General features: G+C 39.0%; 1 long non-coding RNA gene across 4 annotated transcripts in view; it reads left to right on the top strand.

Moving 5' to 3' along the window:
- Positions 1-15,909, top strand: part of LOC107201673 — a 193,179-nt gene extending 177,270 nt beyond the window's left edge. For 2 of the 4 annotated variants that reach the window (XR_004496783.1, XR_004496784.1), the window contains 2 exons: positions 12,736-12,829; positions 13,022-15,909. This is a non-coding gene — a long non-coding RNA (uncharacterized LOC107201673). The remainder of the gene's footprint in view (positions 1-12,735; positions 12,830-13,021) is intronic. The other 2 variants (XR_001520319.3, XR_001520325.3) reach the window with 1 other exon arrangement.
- The last annotated feature ends 282 nt before the right edge of the window (positions 15,910-16,191 follow it).

Here is a 16,191-nt window from a genome sequence, read left to right as displayed (position 1 = left end):
TGAGGAGTTAACAATCTAAAGCAGCATTAAAATAATCTGGCTTAATTTCCTCTGCTGAAAGAGCAAGTCAGCTGAAATTTGGACATTTTGCTGAAAGGGAGGGAAAAAACAGGTAGTTTTTGTTTTAAAGAGCATGACCATACACATTCTGCTCTAGTGCCTTTAAAGGGAACTTCCCTGTTTAAATGCCCTTGAGCAGAGAAATACCAACACCTCTTAATTGTTTAATATATTACAGCCTAAAACATTTACAGAACTGCTTTCCAAGTATTTCACTGTTCCAGGTGCTTGGTCCTGCACCTCCTAAAATAATAGGCTATTTCCCCTCAGTTTTCCTGTGCTTGGTGCCACAATGAAACATATGCTCTGTATCAAGGGAAGGGGAAGTGAGGGAAGTGGGATGCCTGACATTGGTGCTGGTGCTTGCGGCATACACAGACCTCTCTGTCTTGCGTCACAGAGCTGCTAAAGACGAAGAAAATAACATGGCTTGTACTTGGGCTATAAGGTCCAAGGAGAAAAATATCATATTGTTAAGCATGGGAATGTCACTCTGCACAAAGACCCCTTCTCACTGTGTCCTCTGAGAAGCATCACAAAAAAGAATAATAATTCTACTAATCAGAAGGGCTGGGCATACACCGGTGCACAGTACAGCTGTCTTGCAGCTGCCTCAGGCCATGCTCCAAAATGTATTTATTCTTGCATGGAGGTGTCACGAAGCCAAAGTCTGATGTCTGTCACATGTAACCAGGTTACAGACCGAGGCAAAAAGATTATTTGGAAAAAAAAGTATGCCTTATTTTGATCCAGTAAGGACAAAGTAAGATACAGTTATCTTGGCCTCTGCTTGAATAATTTATTTTTTAGCTTGCTTAGCCAAAAGAGACTGAGGCTTTTCCCCACTCGAGAAATAAATCTCCTAATGCAGAGCACTTATGTTCTGCCCTGACACATCAGGAGTCGAGCTGCGCTGTCTCTCTTATCAGCCCATCGTGCTCATGAGCTGCGCAGTGCAGCCATGCCAAGCACGGATAACCCCGACACATTGTCACTCACGGGCACTGAGTGAAACTGGGCAGGCAAGGGGACTTAGTCTGGAAATGCATCCTCAGAAAGTTCCTTCTCCTTCTTGAAAATCCTCCCTACTGTGCAAATGCAGGCTAATGAAAATGGTTTAGAGAGCTGGGGTCTCATACCCTTCCAATAGTTCTGAGTAAGGGAGCAGCAGCTGGGTGGTTTCCAGTAAGGAGCTGGAGGGAGAGAGGCTCTGTCTGGCCCGAGGGAGGAGATAATGTGCAGTTAAACAATTCTGTGAGAGTGGAGGACTGAATCTTTCCGTGGCTGCAGTTTCCATCAAGCACTTCCCAGCACAGTTGCCTGCCATCCCTTTGAACCCACGTCTCCCATGTGACAGAGCAGTGATCTGGCTGCTGAGCCACTAGACTAATATTGTTCTTTTAATCTCACAAAAATGTGTTATAAAAGAGTTGGATTCACATGAGAAATTAAGTATAAGATCTGTCCTCATAAAGACATTATACCATGAATGCTCTCTTTCTGCTGGCTGCAAGAATAGGTGGCTCAAGGGTGAAAGGGTAGCATTTACATTTAAATACACCTATTGGAATCGCACAAACAGAAGGCTAAAGCTACTGCTCCCTCTCTGAATGCTTTTAGAGTTTGCTGCTTTTTTTTTACATAGTAGCATCTTTTTTTTTTTTTTTTTACATAATCAAAAAGGGGAATTTTTTTTTTTTTTTTTTACATAATCAAAAAGGGGAATCAAGATGCTTAAGATCCCATAAAGTAAAGTAAAGGAGGTCTTTGTGCCAGCAAGATAAATGGATGAGCCTTTTCAAAGTAATTATTTTACTTTTTTCATCTGTATGTGCCACTCAGGAGGTGAAATCCAGATTTTAACCAGAGCTTTCTCTGCTGTTACACTAACTGGTAGTGCTGGCTGGGTGGATGCTGTTTACATTTGCCAGAGAAAATGAAATGCACGTTTATTTTATGTATTTATTTACTTTTGTGTCTGCCAAACTCAGGTTTACCCTGTGATAAAACAGAAAGCTCCTTAACACCTGGAGAAAACAGAAACTGAAGCAGGGTGGAAAGGGCATTTGGTGCAAGGGTAGCCTGGCAGCCATGGTGCAAGCTCAGTGAAACCCTTGAAATGCACCTGCTTGACCCAGGCAAGGGCTTATTCCTTTTCCTCTCCAACATCTTACTCCCCTCTGTACAGTGACAGAGGCTTATAAGCTGGAGTTGTAAAAACTTGGGGCTTACCTTTACTCTGTAGGATCTCTGACTGAAGAAAAAAGAAAAGAAAAAGAAAAGGAAGAAAAGAAAAAAAAAACCCCAAGTGTATTTTCCTTGATTCTTTCTTCAAATTTAAAAGATGGCTCTTTTATCACAATTTTCCACTGCCCACACAAGGGCCAAAACCAAAGTGCGTGAATAAATGCCTTAAAATTACAATGGAGCTGGAAAACAGAAATCAGGAGCTCCATGCTGAACAATTTTTGCACATACTCCCTGATATGTATTAAATTACTACACAACATAAAGCTAATAACACAAATCATTAAATATGTTCCAGATATGTCTGACCATTGAAATCCAGATCTGGGTGTGCCAGTTTCTTAATATATAGTTAATAATTTTTCCATTGAATAGATACATAAAACTGGTATCTTAATATATAACTTGGACAGTGGGGAACACTAGGTAATTTTAAAAAAAAGTTAATCAAATGATATGAACTTTGGAATCTCGGCAGAGGGAAGTGATCCCATCATCAAAATACATTCAAAGGAAGGAAGAGTGAACGAATCCATAACTCCATGGTCAGTATCCCTTCATGGGTCCTTGTTTTTAGAGTACATCTGACGATATTTTGTTTGGGTTTTTACAGTTTTGGCGTTTACAACACTGAGAGTCTGTGTAAAACAAAACAGTTTGTTCCTTAGTCTTCCCAGTCCAACAAGTCCTAGTCCTCCCAGTAAGTCTTCCTAACTTTTATGATTATAGTATTGTAGTTGCTTTTGGGTTTTCATGTCATTAGACTGCGGTCAGAAGACGGTGCAAGTTACTGTTTGAGGTTAAAATCAGACACCTCCATTCAAATTCAGGCAATTATTGGATATGGGCCAAGATGTTAATGCTGGAAGTTTAGCATCGTGAAATTATATCAAGCATAGCTCAGCTACAATCAAATATTTATTTCCTAGTTTGAGGCTCTCATTTTACGCTCTGAATGAATAAAATACAGCCTGACCAAACACAGGTTGTGAGACAAGCGCAAACTCTCCTTAGAGGTTAACAACCTGATTTCTCTCTCATACCAGTTTTACGGTCATTTGGCTCCATTGACTTTGGTGGAATGAGTCCTGATTTACAACATTGCTTCAGTGCAGGTTTGAAGCTGTGCTACACAATAGCAGTGCTGGTGTCAGGTCCTTGGGAGCAAAGTGTCTTCGCATGGTGCTTGCCACAGCAGTATCAGTTCTGAGGCCATGTAAAAAATCTTTATTAAATCTAGATCCATAAGGAACACATTTTGCCAACATTATTTTGGTTTCTCATTTGTGACATTATTTTATAATTTAATATTGGTTATGAGGTTTGTTGTTTTTTTTTTTCTCCAATGATTTGTCACTTACTGAGGTAATCCTGGGGTTTCAGATCAGAAATATAGGTCAGAGGTTTACAAAGTCCATATTTGTCCCTAATTTTGGTTGGAACAGATACCATCAAAATGAAATTAAACCTAAAAAAATGTTGTTAAATTTAAAAACAGGAGCTCAGCAACTGAAAAGATAGAATTAGTAATTTTAGGCAAGACTTGGAAATTAGTTTACCTCCTGTCAGCTTTTCTAAGTGTGATTGTAAATTTGCACACAATGGACTACCATTTCTTCAATTTAATGCACACCACCATAGGAGGTCTCCTGTGCTGCTTCTTACCTCATATTGACTTCCTAGTGTAGAGCAGGCAGGAAAAAACATCTGAGTGAATACATCTGATTGAGCAGTGAGAATCTGTGCTCTTAGCTTGACTCATGTTGAGACAAAATACTGTGGGAAAGCTGAGCAAGCTGAACACAATAAATTTTCAGTCTGCTTCTCTGCTAGGTAGATACAACCTTGCCTGCTGGAGTTCTACTTTAGGATCTTTAGCTCATGTAGGTTGAGGGTATAGAAGAACATATATGCTTTTGATGTCTCTCTGGTGTACTGCTTCAATTGCCAGAGTTCACTTTTCATTGTCCTTAGTCTGTCACTGGGAAGCTGTAGAATGATCTTCCTTATGAGCCAGCCCTTGTCTTCTTATCCAGTGCAATGGCCATGCTCTTTGGAGAAGAGATCAGCTCTCTTAACACAATCTGAAGTGTGGTAGGAGCATCAGGAGGGCAGGGCTGCATTAAAAAGAAGGATTTGTTTCCTGAGAGATGGTATTGTTTCTCAGTTCCCAGCAGCAGAAACTTTAAACTAATGACCTTTCCAGAACATGTAAGCCAGCTGAGCCCAAGACTCATGTTCATTTTGATGATTTGATATTTTGTTATGATCATTTTTAGCAGGGACAATGTTTTGCAACATCATATTAACGATAATAATAAATAAAACTGTACTCCCTTTTCTCCTCCAAAACCAACTTCCACTGTGGTTATTTACCCAATGGGTCTTGGGGGGGCTCTAAGCTTTTACGGTTGTCAGGGTCAGTACAAGACAGACTCTGTTGAAAGAAACAGGTACCTGTAGTGCCACTTCTCTTCCTCCCCCTCACCCAAATCCTGACTTTAGGGAGGGAGCAGATATTTTTTTCTTATGTGCCTGGCTTGCTGGGAGAGCCACATAGCTGTGGTCTGTTTGCTCAACATTAGCTGTGCTGCCCAAGTGTGAAAGCAAGCATGGAGTGTAGATTCTCTCCAACTTCTGTGGGATCTGGAGCAGATCCATGAGGAATGCTACTGTTTTCAGCACTTCCCTTGCTTTGCCTGAGACCAGGCACTCTGAGATATGAATGTTGTTACAGCTGCCACATTCTATATATAAGCCTCATGTTGACGATTATTGCCTTAAACTAGGTCTTTGTTTAAAAATGTTTTCTTCCATCTAGAATCTACCAGGTTGTGTTATACTTAAAGCAATGCTTTCTATTTTTATTCTTAACAGTGTGCCTGGATTTTGCATAATATCAAAGTTTGTATTTATTAAAAAATACTGTTTATTTATTTATGTATTCATGTATATATGTATGTTTTTATTTTTTTTTTTGTGCAGACAGCTTTATCATAGTGGAGAACTAGCTCTGAATTAATTGAAATTAATTGGCCTATTCATTTTTCAATTGTTTGTGTCATTTTCTGTTTTGGTTTCTTTATTACTTCTAGTGGATCTATTTCGACCCACTCCCTCAATTATAATGCTTTTCTCTAAAATACATGAACTTTGTTGCATTTCAGAGAGCTGCATGGTCAACTCATGTCACTTCTGTCACCCTGCTGAATGCCACATCACACTGCCAATGCTCAGCAGCACTGACTGCTGGCTTCTGCAAGAATGCAAGGAAAGGAAGATTTGGACACATTGGCTACATCTAAACTACTAAAAAAATTAGTCAGAGAATTTTCCTGCAGACCAACTGGCATGAAAGAACTTGAATCCACGCAGCTAAACTCCCTTGCCCTCCAGATCACGGTGGCCACATCCAAAATATCTTTTGGCGATGGTGCCTGAACTGGGTCAATACCCAAGCTGTGCTTTGGCGTTGTCTGGAAGAGCATGAATAGGCTTGCACCAAAACCATCCCAGGGACCAGTTTAGTGTACAGATGGTTTCGGGCCCATGCCTTGCTGGTCTTGTTTAGTTTATTTAGTGTCAGAGGGAAACCTCAGTAATTCTGCCAGGAGTCAACAGGAAACCCTTTCTGGCCTCAGTGACCAGAAGCTGCTGAGAAGTATAATCATTAGGTTGGTCACCTTCTTCACATTTGGATTCTTTTTCCCATTTCACTTTGTACCAAATGAGCACTGAAAATTTTTGACATCTCATAGAGTCCTAAAATTTTACAAAACTTGTTAGTTTTGAACTACCAAGAGATTTCTCACACAAGCTGAGCTTCTGGAAAAGCCAGCTTCAGCTCTCCTCCCTGATGAAGGATGTCCTATGGCTTTGAGCAAGTTGCTAAGAGCTTCTGTGACCAGCACCCTGTTTGGATATAGGGGTAAAAAGCAATGAGGTATTGAGATAGAAACACACCAGGTGCTTGAGGTCACATACACATGCTAAACTGATGTGAACATAAAACTCCCCTTGATTTCTGTGGCAACTTATTTCACATGTCTGGGAAGGCAATTTATTTAAAACCAGGTAAAAAGGACATGAGTATGTTGTTACATCAGGATCTTTTCAAAGTCAGAGCTCTGGGGCTGGGTTTGGATAAGCCTGATATGTCTTTCACATAGTGTGTGTGAGATAGTTTGGAGAGATCTCGCTCTGTGTTTCTAGAGCTAACTCTGTGCAGTGGTACCCCAATCATCCCATGGAACACTGTACTTCACAGTGTTATACTTCTGCCTGCAGCAATATAAATCAGAATCAGGCAATTCATGCCTGAATCTTTTTCTCTCTTCTGAAGATAAATGGCAGTGAAGGCCAAGTAGTTTTAAAAAGCTCATAGTACAAAATTATTATATTAGGCCATTCTGTATTACTGAGATTACAGAAAATTGCCTATGTGTATTGAATTAAACCATGATTTTCCAGTGATCTCAGCAGCAACAGCAGAACCAGGACAATTTAATCATTGCATTGTTTGGTAGGTAACTACTATCCTGAATTGCTGCCCCGAATGAAAAAATTGGTATTGTTTTATCCAGAAACTAGCCCTTAGTTTCTTCCAGCACTAGCCCTCACATTTCTCAGACCTCAGGCATATGTTTGAATTTCTGAAGCTGACAGGTACTGAATTCAACAACATTTAAAGCAATGCATATTTTGCCTCAGGTTTGCTACAGGATGAGTGTGCTCTTAATTAATGTGGTCATTTGATGTACAGCACTTTGTTAAACTATTAGAACTTGATTGTATGCTTTCACCCAGTGTTTCTTTTTTGGGTAAAAGTCAGTTTCATAATTGACCTATTCATGGATCAGTCATACAATGCAAGCTGTAGAGCCCTACATGAGCATAGTCACACCTGGCCCATGCTGTGCAAATCTTCTTTAATGAAAATGTTTATGAAGTAAAGAATCAAGTTGTTGCCCAGAATGATATAGAAATGTGTATTTTTTTTTTCTCTGAGTTGGATTTTGACAAGCAGAAAGTATGGTAAAGCAGAGGAGGAACATTTATCTAACATTTATCTAATTTTGCCTCCCTTTTCCTTCCCTTTTCTGTCTTCCCCCTCAATCTTCAAGCACTCTCCCATGGATGCTTGCATATGGCAGTGGCTCTACTCAGACCGACTGAGACCAATGCATCAGTTAAGGCTTGTAAGGCCAAAATGTGTTTATTTTTGCAGTCTGATCTTGGTGAGAAGCTGAGGAGGTATTGCTTTTCCCTCCTACTGATAACGGTGGTGTTGAAAGAGCTCAGTGCATTCCAGGGCAAAGCCTGTGGGTTAGAGAGCTGCTAACTCTCATTTGGAAGTACATGCAGATTCCTTTGGCCTTCACTGGGGGAAAGCCTGGCTCCCCACTAAAGAAAAAGAAAACAACAGATATAAAGTCCCAACACAATAGTTGTGGTGGTCCAAATAAAACATAAAAACCCCAGTCTCAGTCCAAGCAATCAGTCTGGAGAGGCTTTGGAATTAGGGGCTTGAAGCTCGACCCAGGGATGAGTCCATGTCTCTTTGTGGAAGAAAGGTTCTGGCCATGCTTAAGTGGGCTTTGGTGTGCAAAGACGTAGCCCAGCGGTCTGGGCTGGTAGTGTCTGCCTGCTGGATCAATGCTCATTCACCCTGAATGAAAGGCTCTGAGCTGTGCTCTGCAGCCATCACCCCAGGCTTCATCTCAGGCTCTTTTTGACCCTCTCTGGCTGTTTTAAAGCTGGATCCTTTCAGCTTATATTCTCTCTCAAACAATTCCCTCTCCTCCCCCCACCTCCCCACCCCTTCTCTACTTCCACAACTGAATTCACTTTTCCAAACTCCCCATTCCATCATCTATCCACTCCATATGTTTATATTTTCCTATTGCTGAGGCACGGCATGCTGACCTGCCTGGACAGAGCTCCTTTATCACAGAGATAAACATGATGTCCCCCTCACATAGAGTTTCTATCATGTGTGACCTTTCATCTTGAACTGCCATGACCTTTTTTTTTATTAATGCTTTACTGTGCTGCTTGCAGAAGCCAGGAAAGAAAATCTTTTGTTTCTAGATAGAATACTGCTAAAGGACATGATACGGTCTTGTTTTTAATCCAGCTAATTAAAATCTGCATGTGCAGTGTAACTGAGAATGCAGCCTTCGCCCACCACTTTCCCACAGGCAGGGAATAAAGGCCTTTAGTGCAGCAGCAGCTAGCCACCCTTGGATAACAGAGAACAGAGACCACAATTCATCCCAGCTTTCCTTATCATATTCGCAGAGGGTTTTCCCCTCCCTCCCTCTCTCCCTCCCCCTCTCTCTCCATGGAATCACTTACTGTAGCTATGTGCCTCTATATATCACTGCAGAATGTAATCAAGTTAAAAATATGTTAGCTCACATTTATCTGTGCTTCAGTGAGCTTCAAATATAATTCATTTTTGCAAAAAAAAAAAAAAAGGGGGGGGGGAAGGGAAAAAGAAAGAGAAAGAAAAAGAAAGAAAAAGAAAAACTGTCTTTCTAATCTTCTAATCCAGTGTCAACTCTACTTATTTTAAAATAGTTCTGCCAAGAACTAACTGAATATCACAGTCTAACAGTTCACACTTTTGTATGTTCATTATGTTGGCTTTTTTGGATTTACTGGATGGCTGTGGTTATTACTAAAGCTGCCTTTTGTGTGTGCATGTGTGTCAGGGAGAGGGTGCCATGGAATTTTTTCTTATGAAACATTTCCTTGGTTAGTTTTTCACTTGTTGGTTTTTGTTGGGTAACTGAAGTGGGGAGGGAGGAGGAAAAGGAGGGCAGCCTGGTGAGAAGGAGCAGTGAGGGCAGAATGGGAAGCACTGAAATTGAGCCCCCACCTGTTTTCTCTTTCTTCAAGTCATGTTTTATATGATGATGATGAGGTCATCAGGAAGTATAAAAATGTGCCAGGAGATTCAAAACTTGGAAGGAGATTGTACAACATGAGTAGAAAATACATTTCATTGCATGTGCAGAAGCCCTTCCCCCAGAGAAGCACACAAACAGGCTTTTCTGTGGTCATTCCCTGGTAACCCGCACAAAGAGCTGCTCAAACAGCTGTGCCTTTGGCTGAGCACCATCCATGGGACTGCTGTGGAAAATGCTGATTTCCCCAACACAAATTCAGAGAAATATACTTACAGTTATTAATGAAAGGGATTGTGAATCCTGAATAAATATGCTCCATGTTGGAAAATTATTTCCTTCATTTATTGTAAAAAGGTATTCATACATGTGTCGTACCCAGGGAATGATTCGAGATACAAGAAAAAGCGATGTTTTGAATTCCAGTGAAACTTATTAGGTAGCATCAGTCTAACTAAAGCACCTGACACCATATTTTTAAAATATCTAAATATTTTGAAAACAGAGAGCAGTATGATTAAAAGATGTCATAAGTACCATGATGCCTATATATTAAAATATGCCATGTTGATCAAGCATGAGAGTGCTTTTCATCAAAATTTGGTTATCTTATGCTGAACTCTATAAGCAGGAATAGAGATCTGTACACTTTTCTGCTTTTACTGCCTGTGGAAGGACAATATTAAATAAGAAGCAGCTATACTCGTGTAATTCTGATATATTATATTTATATACCATGGCAAAAGTTTTTATGTATTTTTGGAATTAGTGTCAAATCAGTAGGACAATGCAAGCCAAGAAGACATTTATCTGTATCTTACCAAGTTAAGGTTTTCTGTTTCTCATATTTTGAGGAATATAGTCAATAATTTCTCTTTCATAGTGACACCTACTTTGACACATTGAAAAGCTTGTTAATGTCAAGTCACATATTTGATATAAAACTAGTGTTCGCATATTGCATAAGCAATATAAGATTTATGAAACTTCACGTATTCCCTTTAAGTGGGCTAATCCTAATAAATATGGCATTTTTTATTGTTGCTTAGCAGTCTTCCTTAGACATAAAATTAATTTGTATTTTGGGGGACGATTGCAATTTTTATGGGGAGAGGCAATGTTAAATTATGTCCCGTAATTCCATGTAACTAATAACATAAATTAGGGTGGTGATAATTATTTTTGTCACTAATAGCTGTTGATGAAGAGCACATTTCAAGGAGACGTCACATAACAAGAACTGAAAATCAACCCATTGCTATGTTAGTCACACATGGAAAGCAGTATGGCATAAATTCCTTCTCAAAGTTACTGAAGGATGCTGAACATCAGGGCATGCTAAAGGTCAGGCTTAATAATGGGGCATAAGTCTCAGATCCCCACAGTGAATCTAATGTATTGAAAATCAGGATGTCTTTACTAAGTCTCTAAATCACTTTATGCACTCAAAGCTACATTCACAAAGTTTAGCTTGGGATAGGACCCAGAAGTGCTTAGGAGGTTCTTGTCAATACACTTAATGAAAAGAAGATCAAAATTACATTCTGTAATCTCACATGTGGGACCTAAACCCACGCTTCTGATGTTCTGATTCATCAGTGTCATCAGCAACCGTTTGCAGGGATTCCTTGTTGGTGATACCATGGAAAATAAGACTGTGACAGGAGGCCATACCTGAAATTTTGAATCAATCTTTTGATAGTTTTCAACTGACATTTCAAAAATTTGTTTCAAAGTTTTCAAATTTTCATTGTTTATACATCTACTTTTTATGCCACTTTTTTATTAATATTGAACACAACAGGTATATACTGATCTTTAAGAACTACACTAAGTGAAAGTTCAGAGTACCAAAGAGTCTGACATGTCATTGATGGCAGATATTTAAAATATTCAGCTATGGCTGCAGAAACATCTCTTTAAAAATGACTGTTCTTCTTTCCTATACTAACTTTATATCAAAGCAAGTACTTAAATCAGTGCCAAAATGAGTGAAAATAATAATTGTGATTAAATTCCTTTTGACACTGCAAATTCCCCTCACAATCCAATTCTTAGATTTCACTGCATCCCTTCTTAACAAAAGCTGGCTGGCCCCATTGTGCAAGCATGTTTTATTAGGCTATGAAACCCAGGGCTGGTTAATCAGGCCCTTTCTGCAAACAATAAAGACCAAGGCAGAAATGCTGCAACCAAACTGATGATTCAGGGGGACAGTAGGAGGCAGCTGCTGCACTGCAAACAGAATGTGAGTCACCCTCTCCCTCGCTCTTGAATGAAAAAAACCAAACCAAAACAATAATATGATTGGAAATTACTTTCTCTATCCTCAGATTGAAGGAAGAGAGTGGCAGCCCATCTGTCCTTGCTTAAATAACTAGGTAATTTTATTACTGGTTGTGGATGGAATGGTGTAGCCACATAGCTCTGGAAATGAAAGAGTAATGCTGATCAAATAATCTTGCCAAAGTCAGGTTTTACCTACTAAGAATAATTCTGTGTGAATAAAAACCAACTTGGAGCTGGGTTTTAGCCTTCTGCAACAGCGTAGTCACAACAATAAACCTAATAAGTAATGGAAACATAGGGACAGTGCTTGTTAGTTATAAATAATTAATTATCAGCAATGGGAAGCCTGTGGTAGCAGCAGGAGCCCAAGGTTGGTGCCCTGCAGGTACCTGGCAAATGAAATGTGGTAGGCACACACCATGTTTCCTCTCCTTGCCAGGCTTCAATGAGAGGTATGAAACAGAACAAGGGAACTGTTTGCTGAAGGGATTATAAAGACTTCCTTCTACCCATTTATCCCTTGTTTGTCAGTAACTCACAGGTATTTTTCTGGAATATGGTCATGTTCAGGAGCAACGCGAACTTCCATTCAGTTCAGCATTAAATTGAAAATGGGTTCTTGCAAGCTCTTCTTCTCTACCTGTGTTAAGAAGCCTTGAACTCTTTTAAAGAAAAAACAATGGAAATCCATTTCTCCAAATTCAAGCCTAATGCTGTTCCCATTCATATTGGTTGTATCAGTGTGCCTACCTACTCCAACATCAGGTTTTTGTCTTTCCCTGCAAGAAATAAAGTTCTGAACTGTACCTTCTGTACCTTCTGGCTAAAATCAGGAAGACAGTTTTGGGTAGGTAGAGTATCCAAAGATCAGTTTTCTGAAATTGTGCTCACAAACAACTAGCCGGAGTTTGGCTCTCTCAATTTGTTCACTTCTTACAAGGATGGCAGTGTTATGACTTTTGATACAAATGCAATAATACAAAGAAAAACAAAACAACATGTTTTGCACATTTTCTGGTACCAAGGGATTGCTATTAACTGCTGCTGTTATTTAGAAATACTTGCATATATATATATATATGTAGCCTTTCTGATTTTCTCAAAAGAAATGGGAACAGGATTATATCTGAGCAAGCTAGCTTAATTTACTATGATGACTAAAATAATTTGTGGTTCATCTCACTTTTACCTTTTTGTATACTAAACACTGAATAATTCTCTCTGACAGACAAGTACTATGCATATGCATGGCCCAACACTTCTACCTTGCTCCCTATCACTGCAGGAGAATTGGGATAATTCTTCTCTTTGCACCAGATCAGGTTGGACATTGGTAACAGCAGATCTTTTACTACCACTGCTGCAGATTTTGGGTTCCAAAAAGCTGAAATGTGCTGGGTGCATCCCTGAGAGTTTTAACCTATTAAAAAAAAAAATTAAAAAATGGAACATCTCTGAAAGTTTCAAAGTTCAAAATTTAGCCAGCATCAAATATGGCATAATCTGTTTTTCAGAGGCAAACATGTGAGTGCTTAGAAGAAAATACTCCTGAACACAAGCCGTTGTTGAAGTTTACCTCTGATGACATCTTTGGGAAACACACTGAAACACCCCATAGGAACAAGGAATGCATAAAGCCTGCAAGCTCTTTAACAGGTGGAAAAGTCATTCTGTGACAGCTAAGAGATGAAATCAAAGAAAGGAGACCTAGTTCAACAGACATGAACTTTCTGAATGAAGGCAACTGAAAGATCAAGAGAATCAAGAATATGAGTGATCAGCAAGCACAAAAGTCAGCTTCAGGTGTGCTTCCAGTAAGCTGCTTGTTCTGAGAAAACATCAACCCTATTTTTTGCACCTGCAAGCTGGTTATCTGGACTAGCCTGATACTTAACATGTACCCTGAGAGTTTGCTCTCCTTTTTCTGATGCTTTGTTGATGCCTAGCCTTGGTGCTTGGGCTTAGGGCCCTGCATGATTTAATTGCACATTACAACATTGTATTCCCTTTTCCTTGGCTTTGCTTCCAGAAATCTATCAACAAACCTGTAAATTCTTTTTGTTTGTTTTTCATTGTCTATCATTTTTTCTTCTGTAAAATAATACTGCTCATGTCTTGAAGGTCAGTTAATGTTTTTATGTAAACCTGCAAATGCTCATCCAAATGCTTTGGTCTCTGTTTAACATCTTTCTCTGAATTACTTTATTTTAATTTCTAACTTTAGCATTTTCCTCATCTTTTGTCTCAAATGATTTTCTTTAGCTAGCAAGATTTTTGATTTATACTTTCTAACTTCATTCTCTCTTATATTTCAAAGTGCTTGAAACATTATGGTTCTCTATAAAAGTCCTTGCTCAGATATGCTTTTTCAGAGACACAGCTTCTCATACCATGTTTTTCTAAGAGTTTTTTTTTTTATTTTGGTGGTTATTGCCCTGACAGATGGAATTCTTGACTCTTCCATTTGAGTCTGGTAAGTAGTCTAAAAAAAGTTAGGTGGCCTTGCTGTCACTTGAGAGGTTGGGACTTCATTTCTTTCTTTATTTACAAACAACCCAGAACATTATTGGTATCTATAGTGAAGATGGAAATATTGCCATTGGATCTAAACTGAGATCCAGGGGGGACCACTGTTTTAAAAACAGTGAATTTAGAAGACAAATGTAAACTTTCTTAGTGTGATGAAACATAATGCATTTATTTGAAGTATATTTAAAAAAATGAGACTTGAATGAGCTTTGAACTTAGTATATGAGTTGACTTTTCATCTCTGACTTTGATTTGAATAGCTGTCAAAATACTATTAATTATGGTACTATTTTAATTTTTTTAGAAATTCTTTGTACAGTGCCTTGACGAAGATCATAACATAAATTTGGGCAGTTGTAAAACTCTTCCTTCTCTTTCTAAGCATTTACTCTTGGAACAAATCCTGCTGAAGTCCCTGGGAGTAAAGGACAATCTGGGAGAGCTGCTAATCTTATTCTTACCATAGCTGTGTCTTGCCTGCTATCCTGCTTTGTGTCTGTCAGGCTCATGATGGAAATAAATTATCCTTTGACAATGTCTTGTTGGTAGATTTGAATAAGTCTTAGAAGATTAGTGAGACACAGTTTTCTCTGTAGAAACTCTGCTGATTTGACTCTGCGGCATCCTGAACATCCAGTCATTTTGTTATCTTGTTTTTAATGACTATTTCAAAGTGATGCCTTTAACAGCCAGTAGAGACCCTTCTAAATAAAGGTATGACATTTGTTCCCTCCAGTCTTCCGAAAAAGTTGTTGTTTTCATGTAGTCTGAGATTTTAGTTTCCTCACAATTTGCATGTCTTGTGGGTCTGGTAATTTTTAAAAAGTTTCATATATTGGCAAATCAAAATTTTTCACAGCTGCTCCTCTTTATTAAAAAATCAAACAAATGTCTACCCACCCCAAAAAGCCAATTCCCAAAAAAATCCCAAACCTAAAACAAAAACAACAAAGCACAAGAAATTTTGAGATTCGTAATTCCCTGACATTCTGAGCAAAGATAACTGATGCTGGAAAATAATATAGCTCTCCAACAAAATGAAACAGATTTTCTAATTGCTTTCTTTAGGTCCTCCCAATCTAATGCCATCACTGAGTGTTGTATGACCTTTTTACTTCTGATGGACTTATTTTTTTTCCGCACTACCTCTCAGCTTGTGATAAACTCTCCAGTTCTTGTCCCAGCTTCCTGTTCCTGATATACAGAACACATGTCAGAACAACTGGCTTAGCTGGAAATTAAAAGAAGAAAAAAACCAAAACAACAACAACAACAAACCCCCCCAAAAACTAGAGACATAAGCTATAAAATAAAAAATAAAGTACAAGCACCAACCCAGTATGAGCTTTAGGGTGTTAAAATCAAGATTTTGGAGATTCTAGAGGTTCAGTTGTCACGTAAGTGAATCTGAGATTTTATTTTCTTTTTTTGCTGTTGTTGCTAATATAAATTTCTTTGGCTTGTAAAAGTTTCAACGAACCCATGGCTGTTTCTCATTAGTGGTGGCTGTCACTAAAATGAATATGTTGCTGAGTGTTCAGTTTCTGGGAAACGTGGTTGAAACACGAGCAGCTCTCTCGATGCAGAGCTCAGAGTCAGATGTTTTCAGAGGGGATGTTCCCCATTAAGTAATGACAGAGAACCATACGGAACACATTACAAATCGAAATACTGATTGATGAAGTGCCTGTGGTCAGCTTTCTACAGAAATGAGAATTTTGAACGTATTATCACGTCAGCATGGAATTGATCTCATGTACAATCACATTTTGTTTTCATTTCTTTTTTGCTTTACAGTCTCACACGTGTTGTTCCAGATCACGTTTATAGCGAGCAGAACCTCAGACTAAAGGAAATAAAGCATCAAGTTTGAGCTCTGATGTTTCATTGATTTAGCCAAGTTCACAGAAGCCAAATATGTCTGAGTTTGTTCACACAGCTGGTGAGCTATAAAGTCTTTCTCCCTATAGCAAACTTCTCCCCTCCTTCCAAGAGCTGGGAGAAGGGACTCAGAGTTTGCTGGAGCATGCGGACCTTGGGGAGGGAGAAGTGGGGTCACCTGGTCAGGCAGAGTGGCTCTTGTGTGAGATTGCATTTATCAGACTAAAAGCTCCTCTTTGTCTTCCCTAAAGTAGGTGCTTTCTGTCTTCCACTT

The sequence above is a fragment of the Parus major genome, chromosome 3, assembly GCF_001522545.3.
Source record: "Parus major isolate Abel chromosome 3, Parus_major1.1, whole genome shotgun sequence".
NCBI classification, from domain to species: Eukaryota; Metazoa; Chordata; class Aves; order Passeriformes; family Paridae; genus Parus; species Parus major.
The sequence above is the reverse complement of the archived record's forward strand: the minus strand, read 5'-3'. Positions and strand labels throughout refer to the sequence as shown.